Source organism: Oncorhynchus masou, unplaced genomic scaffold (assembly GCF_036934945.1).
Source record: "Oncorhynchus masou masou isolate Uvic2021 unplaced genomic scaffold, UVic_Omas_1.1 unplaced_scaffold_1212, whole genome shotgun sequence".
Classification (NCBI taxonomy): domain Eukaryota; kingdom Metazoa; phylum Chordata; class Actinopteri; order Salmoniformes; family Salmonidae; genus Oncorhynchus; species Oncorhynchus masou.
Window position 1 is genome coordinate 135,250 of NW_027001910.1, and position 16,185 is coordinate 151,434.

The following is a 16,185-nucleotide window of genomic DNA, read 5'->3' on the forward strand; positions in this document are numbered from 1 at the left end:
CTTTATAACAAGCACCCTTTCCCCTTTATAACAAGCACCCTTTTCCCTTTATAACAAGCACCCTTTTCCCTTTATAACAAGCACCCTTTCCCTTTATAACAAGCACCCCTTTATTTATAACAAGCACCCTTTATAACAAGCACCCCTTTCCCTTTATAACAAGCACCCTTTCCCTTTATAACAACCACCCTTTCCCTTTATAACAAGCACCCTTCTCCCTTTATAACAAGCACCCTTTCCCCTTTATAACAACCACCCTTTCCCCTTTATAACAAGCACCCTTTTCCCTTTATAACAAGCACCCTTTTCCCTTTATAACAAGCACCCTTTCCCTTTATAACAAGCACCCTTTCCCTTTACCCTTTCCCCTTTATAACAACACCCTTTTCCCTTTATAACAAGCACCCTTTCCCTTTATAACAAGCACCCTTTTCCCTTTATAACAAGCACCCTTCCCTTTATCCCTTTATAACAACAAGCACCCTTTTCCCTTTATAACAAACCCTTTCCCTTTATAACAAGCACCCTTTCCCCTTTATAACAAGCACCCTTTCCCCTTTATAACAACCACCCTTTATAACAAGCACCCTTTCCCTTTATAATAACAAAGCACCCTTTTAACAACCACCATTTCCCTTTATAACAAGCACCCTTTCCCTTTATAACAACCACCCTTTCCTTTATAACAAGCACCCTTTCCCCTTTATAACAACTTTCCCCTTTATAACACCCACCCTTTCCCCTTTATCCCCCTTTATAACAACCACCCTTTCCCTTTATAACAAGCACCCTTTCCCCTTTATAACAACCACCCCCCTTTATAACAAGCACCCTTTCCCCTTTAAAACAACCACCCCTTTCCTTTATCTTTTCCCTTTATAACAAGCACCCTTTCCCTTTATAACAACCACCCTTTTTTTATAACTTTATAACAAGCACCCTTTATAACAACCCCTTTATAACAAGCACCCTTTCCCTTTTAACAACAAGCACCCTTTTTCCTTTATAACAAGCACCCCCTTTATTTTCCTTTATAACAAGCACCCCTTTATAACAACCCCTTTCCCCTTTATAACAAGCACCCTTTTAACAACCCTTTATAACACCCTTTCCCTTTATGACAACCACCCCTTTCCCTTTATTCCCTTTATAACAAGCACCCTTTCCCTTTATAACAAGCACCCTTTCCCCTTTATAACAACCACCCTTATCCCTTTATAACAAGCACCCTTTTCCCTTTATAACAAGCACCCTTTAACACACACCCTTTATAACAAGCTTTCCCTTTATAACAACCACCCTTTCCCCTTTATAACAAGCACCCTTCTCCCTTTATAACTTTATAACAAGCACCCTTCTCCCTTTATAACAAGCACCCTTTCCCTTTATAACAAGCACCCTTCTCCCTTTATAACAAGCACCCTTTTCCCTTTATAACAACCACCCTTTCCCTTTATAACAAGCACCCTTTCCCTTTATAACAAGCACCCTTTCCCTTTATAACTTTATAACAAGCACCCTTCTCCCTTTATAACAAGCACCCTTCTCCCTTTATAACAAGCACCCTTTCCCTTTATAACAAGCACCCTTCTCCCTTTATAACCACCCTTCTCCCTTTATAACTTTATAACAAGCACCCTTTATTCCTTCTCCCTTTATAACAAGCACCCTTTCCCTTTATAACAAGCACCCTTCTCCCTTTATAACAAGCACCCTTCTCCCTTTATAACAAGCACCCTTTTCCCTTTATAACAAGCACCCTTTCTTTAAAACAACCACCCTTTCCCTTTATAACAAGCACCCTTCTCCCTTTATAACAAGCACCCTTTCTCCCTTTATAACAAGCACCCTTTTCCTTTATAACAAGCACCCTTTCTTTCCTTTATAACAAGCACCCCCTTTATAACAACCACCCTTTCCCTTTATAACAAGCACCCTTTCCCCTTTATAACAACCACCCTTTCCCTTTATAACAACCACCCTTTCCCCTTTATAACAAGCACCCTTTCCCCTTTATAACAAGCACCCTTTCCCTTTATAACAAGCACCCTTTCCCCTTTATAACAAGCACCCTTTCCCTTTAAAACTTTTCCCTTTATACAAGCACCCTTTTCCCTTTATAACAAGCACCCTTTTCCCTTTATAACAACCACCCTTTCCCTTTATAACAAGCACCCTTTATAACAAGCACCCTTTTCCTTTTTTATAACAAGCACCCTTTTCCCTTTATAACAAGCACCCTTTTTCCCTTTATAACAAGCACCCTTTCTTTATCCCTTTATAACAAGCACCCCCTTTATAACAACCACCCTTTCCCTTTATAACAAGCACCTTTTCTCCTTTATGACAACCACCCTTTCCCTTTATAACAAGCACCCTTTCCCTTTATAACAACCACCTTTCCTTTATAACAAGCACCCTTTTCCCTTTATGACAACCACCCTTTCCCTTTATAACAAGCACCCTTTCCTTTTATAACAAGCACCCCCTTTATAACAACCACTTTTCCCTTTATTTCCCTTTATAACAAGCACCCTTTCCCCTTTATAACAAGCACCCTTTCCCCTTTATAACAAGCACCCTTTTCCCTTTATAACAAGCACTTTATAACAAGCACCTTTTCCCTTTATAACAAGCACCCTTTCCCTTTATAACAAGCACCCTTTATCCTTTTTTATAACAACCACCCTTTCCCCTTTATAACAACCACCCTTTCCCCACCACCCTTTATAACAAGCACCCTTCTCCCTTTATAACAAGCACCCACCCTTTTAACAAGCACCCCTCCCTTTATTTATAACAAGCACCCTTCTCCCTTTATAACAAGCACCCTTCTCCCTTTATAACAAGCACCCTTCTCCTTTATAACAAGCACCCTTTCCCTTTTAAAACAACCACCCTTCTCCCTTTATAACAAGCACCCTTATCCCTTTATAACAAGCACCCTTCTCCCTTTATAACAAGCACCCTTTCCCTTTATAACTTTATAACAAGCACACCCTTTCCCTTTATAACTTTATAACAAGCACCCTTTCCCTTTATAACAAGCACCCTTTCCCCTTTATAACAAGCACCTCCTTTTCCCCTTTATAACAAGCACCCTTTTCCCTTTATAACAAGCACCCTTCTCCCTTTATAACAACCACCCTTTCCCATCCTTCTCCCTTTTATAACAAGCACCCTTTATTTCTCCCTTTATAACAAGCATCCTTCTCCCTTTATAACACCCTTTTTCCCTTTATAACAACCCTTCACCCTTTATTTCTCCCTTTATAACAAGCACCCTTTTTCCCTTTATAACAAGCACCCTTTTCCCCTTTATAACAAGCACCTTTATAACAAGCACCCTTCCCCTTTATAACAAGCACCCTTTCCCTTTATAACAAGCACCCTTTCCCCTTTATAACAACCACCCTTTCCCTTTATAACAAGCACTTTCCCCTTTAAAACAACCACCCTTTCCCTTTATAACAAGCACCCTTCTCCTTTATAACACACACCCTTTATAACAAGCACCCTTTATTTCCCTTTATAACAAGCACCCTTTCCCTTTATAACAAGCACCCTTTCCCCTTTATAACAAGCACCCTTCTCCCTTCCCTTTATAACAAGCACCCTTTCCCTTTATAACAAGCACCCCTTTATAACAAGCACCCTTTTCCCTTTATAACAAGCACCCTTCTCCCTTTATAACACCACCCTTTTAACAAGCACCCTTCCCTTTATAACAAGCACCCTTCTCCCTTTATAACAAGCACCCTTCTCCCTTTATAACAAGCATCCTTCTCCCTTTATAACAAGCATCCTTCTCCCTTTATAACAAGCATCCTTCTCCCTTTATAACACACACCCTTATTTATAACAAGCACCCTTCTCCCTTTATAACAAGCACCCTTTGCCCTTTATAACAACCACCCTTTCCCCTTTATAACAAGCACCCTTTAAAACAACCACCCCTTTCCCTTTATAACAAGCACCCTTCTCCCTTTATAACAAGCACCCTTTTCCCTTTATAACAAGCACCCTTCTCCCTTTATAACAACCACCCTTTATAACAAGCATTTCTCCCTTTATAACAAGCACCCTTTCCCTTTATAACAAACTTTAAAACAAGCACCCTTTCCCTTTATCTTTCCTTTATAACAAGCACCCTTTTCCCTTTATAACAAGCACCCTTTCCCCTTTATAACAAGCACCCTTTCCCCTTTATAACAAGCACCCTTTTCCCTTTATAACAACCACCCTTTCCCCTTTATAACAAGCACCCTTTCCCCTTTATAACAACCACCCTTTATAACAAGCACCCTTTATAACAAGCACCCTTTCTTTATAAAAACCACCCTTTTTATAACAAGCACCCTTTCCCTTTATAACAAGCACCCCCTTTTCCCTTTATAACAAGCACCCTTCTCCCTTTATAACAAGCACCCTTTCCTTTATAACAAGCACCCTTTTCCCTTTATTTATAACAAGCACCCTTTCCCCTTTATACCCTTTTCCCTTTATAACAAGCACCCTTTATTTCTCCCTTTATAACAAGCACCCATTTCTCCCTTTATAACAACCCACTTTATAACAAGCACCCTTTCCTTTATAACAAGCACCCTTTCCCTTTATAACAAGCACCCTTCTCCCTTTACCCTTTCCCTTTATAACAAGCACCCTTTCCCTTTATAATAACAAGCACCCTTCACCCTTCACCCTTTATAACAAGCACTTTATAACAAGCACCCTTCTCCCTTTATAACAAGCACCCTTTCCCTTTATAACAACACACCCTTTCCCTTTATAACAAGCACCCTTCCCCCTCCCTTTATAACAAGCACCCTTTCCCCTTTATAACAACCACTTTATAACAAGCACCTTTTTTCCTTTATAACAAGCACCCTTCTCCCTTTATAACACACACCCTTTATAACAAGCACCCTTCTCCCTTTATAACAAGCACCCATCTCCCTTTATAACAAGCACCCTTTCCCTTTATAACAAGCACCCTTTCCCCTTTATAACAAGCACCCTTCTCCCTTTATAACACACACCCTTTATAACAAGCACCCTTCTCCCTTTATAACAAGCACCCTTTCTCCCTTTATAACAAGCACCCTTTCCTTTATAACCTTTATAACAAGCACCCTTCTCCCTTTATAACAAGCACCCTTCTCCCTTTATAACAAGCACCCTTCTCCCTTTATAACAATCCTTCTCCCTTTACATCCTTCTCCCTTTATAACACACCATCCCTTTTAACAAGCACCCTTCTCCTTTATAACAAGCACCCTTTCCCTTTATAACAAGCACCCTTTCCCCTTTAAAACAACCACCCCTTTCCCTTTATAACAAGCACCCTTTCTCCCTTTATAACAAGCACCCTTCTCCCTTTATAACAAGCACCCTTTCCCTTTATAACAAGCACCCTTTTCCCTTTATAACTTTATAACAAGCACCCTTTTTCCTTTATAACAACCACCCTTTATAACAAGCACCCTTTCCCTTTATAACAAGCACCCTTCTCCTTTATAACAAGCACCCTTCTCCCTTTATAACAAGCACCCTTCTCCTTTATAACAACCACCCTTTATAACAAGCATCCCCTTTATAACAAGCACCCTTTTAACAACCACCCTTTCCCTTTATAACAAGCACCCTTTTCCCTTTATAACAAGCACCTTTATAACAAGCACCCTTTCCCTTTATAACAAGCACCCTTCTCCCTTTATAACAACCACCCTTTATAACAAGCATCCTTCCCTTTATAACACACCCTTTAAAACAAGCACCCTTTCCCCTTTATAACAAGCACCCTTTTTCCCTTTATAACAACCACCCTTTTCTTTTCCCTTTATAACAAGCACCCTTTATTTTCCCTTTATAACAAGCACCCTTTAAAACAAGCACCCTTTCCCCTTTATAACAAGCACCCTTTTCCCTTTTAACAACCACCCTTTCCCCTTTATAACAACCACCCTTTCCCTTTATAACAACCACCCTTTATCCCTTTAAAACAAACAAGCACCCTTTATCCCTTTATAACAAGCACCCTTTCCCTTTATAACAACCACCCTTTCCCTTTATAACAAGCACCCCCCTTTAAAACAACCACCCCTTTCCCTTTATAACAAGCACCCTTTTCCCTTTATAACAAGCACCCTTTTCCCTTTATAACAACCACCCTTTCCCCTTTATAACAAGCACCCTTTCCCCTTTATAACAACCACCCCTTTCCCCTTTATAACAAGCACCCTTTCCCCTTTATAACAAGCACCCTTCTCCCTTTATAACAAGCACCCTTTCCCTTTATAACAAGCACCCTTTTCCCTTTATAACAAGCACCCTTTCCCCTTTATAACAAGCACCCTTTCTCCCTTTATAACAAGCACCCTTTCCCTTTATAACAAGCACCCTTTTCCTTTCCCTTTATAACAACCACCCTTATAACAAGCACCCCCTTTATAACAACCACCCTTTCCCTTTATAACAAGCACCCTTTATAACAACCACCCTTTCCCTTTATAACAAGCACCCTTTCCCCTTTATAACAACCACCTTTCCCTTTTAACAAGCACCCTTTATAACAACAAGCACCCTTTCCCTTTATAACAAGCACCCTTTCCCTTTATAACAAGCACCCTTTAAAACAACCACCCTTCTCCCTTTATAACAAGCACCCTTTCCCCTTTATTATAACTTTATAACAAGCACCCTTTCCCTTTATAACAAGCACCCTTTCCCTTTATAACAAGCACCCTTCTCCCTTTATAACACACACCCTTTATAACAAGCACCCTTCTCCCTTTATAACAAGCACCCTTCCACCTTTTAACAAGCACCCTTTCCCTTTATAACTTTATAAAAACCACCCTTTCCCTTTATAACAAGCACCCTTTTCCCCTTTAAAACAACCACCCTTCTCCCTTTATAACAACACCCTTTATAACAAGCACCCTTCTCCCTTTATAACAAGCACCCTTCTCCCTTTATAACCTTTTCCCTTTATAACAAGCACCCTTCTCCCTTTATAACAAGCACCCTTCTCCCTTTATAACAAGCACCCTTCTCCCTTTATAACAAGCACCCTTTAAAACAACCACCCTTCTCCCTTTATAACTTTATAACAAGCACCCTTTTAACAAGCACCCTTCTCCCTTTATAACAACCACCCTTTCCCTTTATAACAAGCACCCTTTTCCCTTTATAACAAGCACCCTTCCCTTTATAACAAGCACCCTTTTCCCTTTATAACAAGCACCCTTCTCCCTTTATAACAACCACCCTTCTCCCTTTTATAACAAGCACCCTTTTCCCTTTATAACAAGCACCCTTCTCCCTTTATAACAAGCACCCTTCCTCTTTATAACAAGCACCCTTTCCCTTTATTACAAGCATCCCCTTTTAACACACACCCCCTTTATAACAAGCACCCTTCTCCCTTTATAACAAGCACCCTTCTTTATAACTTTATAACAAGCATCCTTCTCCCTTTTTCCTTCTCCCTTTATTTATAACAAGCACCCTTCACCCTTTAACAAGCACCCTTCTCCCTTTATAACAAACCCTTCTCCCTTTATAACAAGCACCCTTCTCCCTTTATAACAAGCACCCTTCTCCCTTTATAACAAGCAACCTTCTCCTTTATAACAAGCACCCTTCTCCCTTTATAACAAGCATCCTTCTCCCTTTTATAACAAGCACCCTTCTCCCTTTATAACAAGCACCGTTTTCCCTTATAACAAGCACCCTTTTCCCTTTATAACAAGCACCCTTCTCCCTTTATAACAAGCACCCTTCTCCCTTTATAACAAGCACCCTTCTCCCTTTATAACCTCCCTTTATAACAAGCACCCTTCTCCCTTTATAACAAGCACTCCCTTTTAACAAGCACCCTTCTACCTTTATAACAAACTTTATAACAAGCACCCTTCTCCCTTTATAACAACAAGCACCCTTTATAACAAGCCCTTTATCCCTTTATAACAACGCACCCTTCTCCCTTTATAACACACACCCTTTATTTCTCCCTTTATAACAAGCACCCTTTCCCTTTATAACAAGCACCCTTCCCTTTATAACAAGCACCCTTTCCCTTTATAACAAGCACCTTTTCCCTTTATAACAAGCACCCTTCTCCTTTATAACAAGCATCCTTCTCCCTTTATAACACGCACCCTTCTCCCTTTATAACACACACCCTTCTCCCTTTATAACAAGCACCCTTCCCTTTATTCCCTTTATAACAAGCACCCTTTTCCCTTTATAACAAGCACCCTTCTCCCCTTTCCCTTTATACTTTATAACAAGCACCCTTTCCCTTTATCTTTATAACAAGCACCCTTTTCCCTTTATAACAAGCACCCTTTATCCCTTTATAACAAGCACCCTTTCCCCTTTATAACAAGCACCCTTTCCCTTTATAACAACACCCTTTACTTTCCCCTTTATCCCTTTATAACAAGCACCCTTTTTCCCTTTATAACAAACCCTTCTCCCTTTATAACAAGCACCCTTCTCCCTTTATTTCTCCCTTTATAACAACCACCCTTTCCCCTTTATAACAAGCACCCTTTCCCTTTATAACAACCACCCTTTCCCTTTATAACTTTATAACAAGCACCCTTTCCCTTTATCTTCCCTTTATAACTTTAAACAAGCATCCTTTCCCTTTATAACACACACCCTTTATAACAAGCACCCTTTTCCCTTTATAACAAGCACCCTTCTCCCTTTATAACAAGCACCCTTTCCCTTTATAACAAGCATCCTTCTCCCTTTATAACACACACCCTTATCCCTTTATAACAAGCACCCTTCTCCCTTTATAACAAGCACCCTTCTCCCTTTATAACAAGCACCCTTTCTCCCTTTATAACAAGCACCCTTTATTCCCTTTATAACACGCACCCTTCACCCTTTATAACAAGCACCCTTCACCCTTTATAACAAGCACCCTTTCCCTTTATAACAAGCACCCTTCTCCCTTTATAACAAGCACCCTTCTCCCTTTATAACAAGCACCCTTCTCCCTTTATAACAAGCAACCTTCTCCCTTTATAACAAGCACCCTTCTCCCTTTATAACAAGCATCCTTCTCCCTTTATAACAAGCACCCTTCTCCCTTTATAACAAGCCTTTCTTTTCCCTTTATAACAAACCCTTCTCCCTTTATAACAAGCACCCTTTCCCTTTATAACAAGCACCCTTCTCCCTTTATAACAAGCACCCTTCTCCCTTTATAACAAGCACCCTTTCCCTTTATAACAAGCACCCTTTATTTCCCTTTATCCCTTTATAACAAGCACCCTTCTCCCTTTATAACAAGCATCCTTCTCCCTTTATAACAAACCTTTATAACAAGCATCCTTCTCCCTTTATAACAAGCATCCTTCTCCCTTTATAACACGCACCCTTCTCCCTTTATAACAACACCCTTTATAACAAGCACCCTTCTCCCTTTATAACAAGCACCCTTTATAACAAGCACCCTTTCCCTTTATAACAAGCACCCTTTCCCTTTATAACAAGCACCCTTTTCCCTTTATAACAAGCACCCTTCTCCCTTTATAACAAACAAGCACCCTTCTCCCTTTATAACACACACCCTTCTCCCTTTATAACAAGCACCCTTTATTTTCCCTTTATAACAAGCACCCTTTTCCCTTTATAACAAGCACCCTTCTCCCTTTATAACAAGCACCCTTTCCCCTTTATAACACACACCCTTTATAACAAGCACCCTTCTCCCTTTATAACAAGCACCCTTTTCCCTTTATAACAAGCACCCTTTTCCCTTTATAACAAGCACCCTTCCCCTTTATAACAAGCACCCTTTCCCTTTATAACACACACCCTTTATAACAAGCACCCTTTCCCCTTTATAACAAGCACCCTTTCCCCTTTATAACACACACCCTTTATCTTTCCCTTTATAACAAGCTTTATAACAAGCACCCTTTTCCCTTTATAACAAGCACCCTTTTCCCTTTATAACAAGCACCCTTTTTCCCTTTATAACAACCCTTCTCCCTTTATAACAAGCATCCTTCTCCCTTTATAACAACATCCTTTTCCCTTTATAACACACACCCTTCTCCCTTTATAACAAGCACCCTTCTCCCTTTATAACAAGCACCCTTCTCCCTTTATAACAAGCACCCTTCTCCCTTTATAACAAGCATCCTTCTCCCTTTATAACAAGCACCCTTCTCCCTTTATAACAAGCACCCTTCTCCCTTTATAACAAGCACCCTTCTCCCTTTATAACAAGCACCCTTTCCCCTTTATAACAAGCACCCTTTCCCTTTATCCCTTTCCCTTTATAACAAGCACCCTTCTCCCTTTATAACACCCTTTCCCTTTATAACAAGCATCCTTCTCCTTTATAACACACACCCTTCTCCCTTTATAACAAGCACCCTTTTCCCTTTATAACAAGCACCCTTCTCCCTTTATAACCAGCCCTCTTCTCCCTTTATAACAAGCACCCTTCTCCCTTTATAACAAGCACCCTTTTCCCTTTATAACAAGCACCCTTTCCCTTTATAACAAGCACCCTTTCCCTTTATAACAAGCACCCTTCTCCCTTTATAACAAGCACCCTTCTCCCTTTATAACAAGCACCCTTCTCCCTTTATAACAAGCACCCTTCTCCCTTTATAACAAGCACCCTTTCCCCTTTATAACAACACACCCTTTATAACAAGCACCCTTTCCCTTCACCCTTTCCCTTTATAACAAGCACCCTTTCCCTTTATAACAAGCACCCTTTTCCCTTTATAACAAGCACCCTTTTCCCTTTATAACAAGCACCCTTTCCCCTTTATAACAACACCCTTTATAACAAGCACCCTTTCCCTTTATAACAAGCACCCTTTCCCCTTTATAACAAGCACACCCTTTATAACAAGCACCCTTTCCCTTTATAACAAGCACCCTTTCCCCTTTATAACAACACACCCTTTATAACAAGCACCCTTTTCCCTTTATAACAAGCACCCTTTTCCCTTTATAACAAGCACCCTTTCCCATTTATAACAAGCACCCTTTTCCCTTTATAACAAGCACCCTTTCCCTTTATAACAAGCACCCTTTTCCCTTTATAACAAGCACCCTTCTCCCTTTATAACAAGCACCCTTTTCCCTTTATAACAAGCACCCTTCTCCCTTTATAACAAGCACCCTTCTCCCTTTATAACAAGCACCCTTCTCCCTTTATAACAAGCACCCTTCTCCCTTTATAACAAGCACCCTTCTCCCTTTATAACAAGCACCCTTCTCCCTTTATAACAAGCACCCTTCTCCCTTTATAACAAGCACCCTTCTCCCTTTATAACAAGCACCCTTCTCCCTTTATAACAAGCACCCTTTATAACAAGCACCCTTCTCCCTTTATAACAAGCACCCTTTATAACAAGCACCCTTCTCCCTTTATAACAAGCACCCTTTTCCCTTTATAACAACCACCCCTTTCCCTTTATAACAAGCACCCTTCTCCCTTTATAACAAGCACCCTTTTCCCTTTATAACAAGCACCCCTTTCCCTTTATAACAAGCACCCCTCCCTTTTCTCCCTTTATAACAAGCACCCTTCTCCCTTTATAACAAGCACCCTTTCCCTTTATAACAAGCACCCTTCTCCCTTTATAACAAGCACCCTTCTCCCTTTATAACAAGCACCCTTCTCCCTTTATAACAAGCACCCTTCTCCCTTTATAACAAGCACCCTTCTCCCTTTATAACAAGCACCCTTCTCCCTTTATAACAAGCACCCTTCACCCTTTATAACAAGCACCCTTCTCCCTTTATAACAAGCACCCTTCTACCTTGATAACAAGCACCCTTCTCCCTTTATAACAAGCACCCTTCTCCCTTTATAACAAGCACCCTTTATAACAAGCACCCTTCTCCCTTTATAACAAGCACCCTTCTCCCTTTATAACAAGCACCCTTCTCCCTTTATAACAAGCACCCTTCTCCCTTTATAACAAGCACCCTTCTCCCTTTATAACTACCCAAGAAGACACAAGGCTGTAATCGCTGCCAAAGGTGCTTCAACAAAGTACTGAGTAAAGGGTCTGAATACTTATGTAAATGTGATTTGCCAACATTACCCCAAAACTATTTCTGCTTTGTCATTATGGGGTATTATGTGTATTTTAGAATAAAGCTGTAACGTAACAAAATGTGGAATAAGTCAAGAGGTCTGAATACTTTCTGAATCTACTGTAAGTGTATATTATGTGTGTGTGAGCAAATCATTGAGTGTCTGTATGTGTGTTGGAGTATTAGTGTGTGTTTGTATGTGTGTTGGAGTATCAGTGAGTGTTTGTATGTGTGTTGGAGTATCAGTGAGTGTTTGTATGTGTGTTGGAGTATCAGTGAGTGTTTGTATGTGTGTTGGAGTATCAGTGTGCGTAGTGTGTAGGGCCCTGTGTGTGTTTGTATGTGTGTTGGAGTATCAGTGTGCGTAGGGCCCTGTGAGTGTTTGTATGTGTGTTGGAGTATCATTGTGCGTAGTGTGTAGGGCCCTGTGAGTGTGCGTAGTGTGTAGGGCCCTGTGAGTGTTTGTATGTGTGTTGGAGTATCAGTGGGCGTAGTGTGTAGGGCCCTGTGAGTAGTGTGTAGGGCCCTGTGAGTAGTGTGTAACGCCCTGTGAGTAGTGTGTAGGGCCCTGTGAGTAGTGTGTAGGGCCCTGTGAGTAGTGTGTAGGGCCCTATGCGTAGTGTGTAGGGCCCTGTGAGTAGTGTGTAGGGCCCTGTGAGTGTGCATAGTCAGTGCAAAAATAAGAATAAAATACAAAGGTCAACTCAGATAGTCCGTGTAGCCATTTTGTTAGATAGTGTATTTTGCTGTTCAGAACCCTGTTGGTGTCAGATTTGATGCACCAGTACCGCTTGCCATGCGGAAGCAGAGAGAACAGTCTATGGCAGGGTTCCCCTAGCTGGTGGTTTTCTTGGCCCCCCAAATTTCTGAGCAAAAAATGAAGTTTGTTGAATTTTCATTGTTGGAGATTTTTTTTTAAACTGTAAAAACACAAGGAAATCAGCTCCAAGTGATTTTAATATGGGAAATCTGTTCCCACAACCATCCAGCTAATCTAGTTGATGATCCTTGGTCTACGGCTTGGGTGGTTGGAGTCTTTGGGGAATGGTTGTCTGAGACTGACCTGAGCACTGTCCATGATGTCCTGAACCCTGGCCAGCAGGCTGCTGCTGCGTAGTGCCTGTCTGTCCACCTCCAGCTGGGCAGCCCTCTGTCTGTACTGGGACATCTCGCTGCGCTGCTCCACACTCAGCTGAGGATGGATCACAATAAACACACACAGTCAGAGACACACACACATACAAGCATACATACATAGTCAGATAAAGACAAACACAGACAGGTGCACATGCACCAACACACATTCTCGCCTGGGTCTCTCGGAATCCATGTGACAATGTTTATATTACACTTAGCACCTTTTTTTCTATCTAGAACCTTAAAGGGTTCTTCGACTGTCCCTATATGTTACATCTGCTCCTGCCACGCCATCTACTTCTCATCCCGTGTCTCCCTAACCTAACCTGCCACCACTCCCCCAGTGCTCTCTCCCTCTTCCTCTCTGTGTGTGTGTGTGATTGTGTGGTCGGAGACAGGTGTGCTGGAGGCAGACCATGACCCCACCAGCTGCAACCTGTTCCATAATCAAGACCTCTACAAATGCTCATGCCTGCCACTTTCACGGTGCCAGATCATAACCTCTGTTTTTAGCCGTTTGTACCTGCTTAGATCCTGTTTTCGTGTTATGCCTGTTTTCTCTTACCTGACACCGTTTTCCTCTCCGCTACAGTTATGCCCGCTCTGACTCTGGCCCCTGTCTCCAGTCCCACGTCTTGTCAATCCTGCTACTCTGCCCTGGACCCCCCCCCCCACCCACTCCACTGCATCCTTGGATTCCTCTCCGGACCCGCTTCCCCAGTCCCAACTCCCCTTGCTCCAGCCTCAGCCACCGCACCTGGCTTCCTGCAACCCACCCGAGCTTCCCCTGGCCTGCACCCCATGTTCCCCGTGTGTTCAAATAAATACCTTGGTTACCTCATCCCAGTCTCCTCGTCTGAGTCTGCTCTTGGGTTCACCTGTTCCGCTCCGCGTGACACTATAGGATAACCATTTCAAGAACATTCTGGGTTCCATGTAGAACCCTTTCTACAGAGGGTTCTACATATAACCCAAAAGGATTCTACCTGGAACCAAAACGGTTTCTCCTATGGGGACAGCTGAAGAACCCTTTTGCAACCCTTTTTTCTAAGAGTGTAGGGTACTTCTTCCTTAGAACACAACAGACAAGTTCTGGAATGTGGGACAGAGTAGGCCTAATGACCTTCCCTCTAATCAGCTCTCAAATCTCTCTCTCTCTCCAATTCAAGGGGCTTTATTGGCATGGGAAACGTATGTTTACATTGCCAAATTAAGTTAAATAAACAATAAAAAATGAACAGTCAACATTACACTCAACAAAAGCTCCAAAGGAATAGAGACATTTCAAATGTTATATTATGTCTCTATACAGTGTTATAACGATGTTCAAATAGTTAAAGTACATAAGTGAAAATAAATAAACATAAATATGAGTTGTTTTTACAATGGTGTTTGTTCTTCACTGGTTGCCCTTTTCTTGTGGCAACAGGTCACAAATCTTGCTGTGGTGATGTATTTTACCTAATAGATATGGGAGTTTATCCAAATTTGATTTATTTTCGAATTCTTTGTGGATCTGTGTAATCTGAGGGAAGTATGTGTCTCTATGGTCATACATTTGGCAGGAGGAAGTGCAGCTCAGTTTCCACCTCATCTCCTGCACACGTACGCACAGATGCACACACACAAACCCACAAGGCATGCACAAACAAACACACACCCCTCTCTATCCCCCACTCTCACAAACATTGCCTTCACACAGCTCCTCCCAGTAAACTTAATCAGGCAGCAGTAAGACAACATGGATCAGACAACACCCCCACCCCGGTGGGGACAAGTAACATTTCTTAGGGGACATAATGATGCTCTCCTCTCCCTGCCAAAGAGGGATACTTTTTCCAATAAAACTAAGTTCATGAAGTGGTCATACATTGATTCAGACTGATGCTAATATTGAGTTTTATTGGTAAGATGTGTGTGTCATATCCAGCGATGACTAAAAGGACAATCTGTAGTTGCATCAATGTTTGGACTTAAATGAATTATATGTACCTATTGTTTCTTGGAGAATATAACTTATGAGTTTAGTTCAACTATAGCACCCCATCAGAACCCCCAAAATAAGCTTGTTTAACTCCAAATGTTTGTAAACAAAGTAAATGTAAACAAACACTATATAGCCTTAAAACACAGTTAAAACTACACGTTTTATATCATGGATGGTCAGCCACGTCTGTCTATGAATTTGAGAGTGGTTACATTTCTCAAGCCCCATCCCCATAATTTTACCAAAACAGGGACAGGGAATATGCTTTGAACCATTGATTGCCCCTTCAATACTCTGTGATTTAACAAAATAAACAATGATGTGTTTTTTTTATGGCGACTCTTTCTCTAAGACATGTGAATTACAAAATGTTTAAGCCAGATATTTGTTGTGTGTGTGGGCATAATGGTGTGTGTCCAATCGATGCCCATTGCTCACAATGCTACATTGTAAAGCAAAGGATCATTGCATTTGGTTACCATGCAACTTGAGAGTTACAAAACCACAGACAGGAGAATACCCACACATACACAAACTCTCCTGGGGAACCATGTTGTTGTCATGGGAGAAAGCAAAGTCACCCCCACAACAACAAACTACGCTCACAGGGCTGAATCCTAATTGGATATAAGTATGCTTAACTTAATTCAAACATTTGTGCACCTTTTATGCGGAAGGTTGGAATTACATGCATGGATAATATCTATGATTAGGATTTAGCCCACAATATATACAATGTACTTAAGGGATAATAAACAAGGGGCATGAGTCCTATGGAAAATAATGTGTGTTCCACGACGCACTAGCGGAGTGGGACTAACCTTCAAAGGAGTGCCATTATTTGCCTTAGAACGCATAGCACCTTGTTAATGATCCCTTTTATCTCATGGCTATAATTGAACACATTTGCCGCTTGAAATGTATTCATTTGCAGGTACAAATGGGTTGAACATTCACTGAAGTAGATA

At 41.3% G+C, this 16,185-nt stretch overlaps 1 pseudogene; it reads right to left on the bottom strand.

Moving 5' to 3' along the window:
* LOC135529937 (centriolar coiled-coil protein of 110 kDa-like) overlaps positions 1 to 16,185 on the bottom strand; it is a 41,111-nt pseudogene that overhangs the window by 20,942 nt on the left and 3,984 nt on the right.